This window comes from Sceloporus undulatus, chromosome 3 (genome assembly GCF_019175285.1).
Source record: "Sceloporus undulatus isolate JIND9_A2432 ecotype Alabama chromosome 3, SceUnd_v1.1, whole genome shotgun sequence".
In the NCBI taxonomy this organism is placed as follows: domain Eukaryota; kingdom Metazoa; phylum Chordata; class Lepidosauria; order Squamata; family Phrynosomatidae; genus Sceloporus; species Sceloporus undulatus.
In genome coordinates this window covers 107751010-107751928 of record NC_056524.1, presented here as the reverse complement: position 1 = coordinate 107751928, position 919 = coordinate 107751010, and positions in this window count along the sequence as shown.

Here is a 919-nt window from a genome sequence, read left to right as displayed (position 1 = left end):
AGGACCTTTTGGAATTCCTCCTGGAGAGAAGGTTTAAAATGGAGGACAGGTCCTGAAAAAGGAGGACCTTTGGTCAACACGCTCATAGAAATGTAAATGCATGCTTCGTGGTCATGCTCAGAATGGAGGACCTTTTGGAATTCCTCCTGGAGAGAAGGTTTAAAATGGAGGACAGGTCCTGAAAAAGGAGGACCTTTGGTCAACACGCTCATAGAAATGTAAATGCATGCTTCGTGGTCATGCTCAGAATGGAGGACCTTTTGGACTCCATCCTGAAGAGAAAGGCTGAAATGGAGGACTGCTGGTCCTCATGGGTGGGAATGGGATGGCTACTGAAGGGTCAGAGGAGAAGGGGGGAGAATGCCAAGCCCCCAAAATGCAAAAACCCAAATGCCCCTTGGAAGTGATTCAGGACATTTCTGACCAATCCTCTTCTGTGGAGGGAGCCCTATTCTTTGGTCCAGGGCCCCGGGAGGGCTGCCATTCATCTGCCTTCCCAGCAAAGGCCACCACCACCTGCAGCCAGGGGACAATGGCGGAGGAGGCTTGCTGAGGCAATTAAGGCCTGCCAGAAGGATGTGCAGCAGCAGCAGCAGAGGAGGCTCTTCCCGCCTTTTCAAGCCCAGCGCTGCTGGCCATTGTTCCTTGGGCCTCGCGGGACGCGGCCTGTCAAGCTCTCAATTGCTGGAAGGGGAAGGAGGAGGAGGAGAAGCTGGGCCTGGCAGCCCTTCTTCCCCTGAACCTCCTCTGGCCAGCCATTTCAGAGAGCTAGCCCTCATGATAGACTTCTTGCCTCTGGACCAGTGATGCTAAAATGGCGCCAGGCTTTCCTTCCCCCCACACACACTGCTTTCTTAAAACTTAGGGAGTCTACAACGAGCTGCACTGCAGCAATAATCAGGCAGCTTGGCACCGCAGG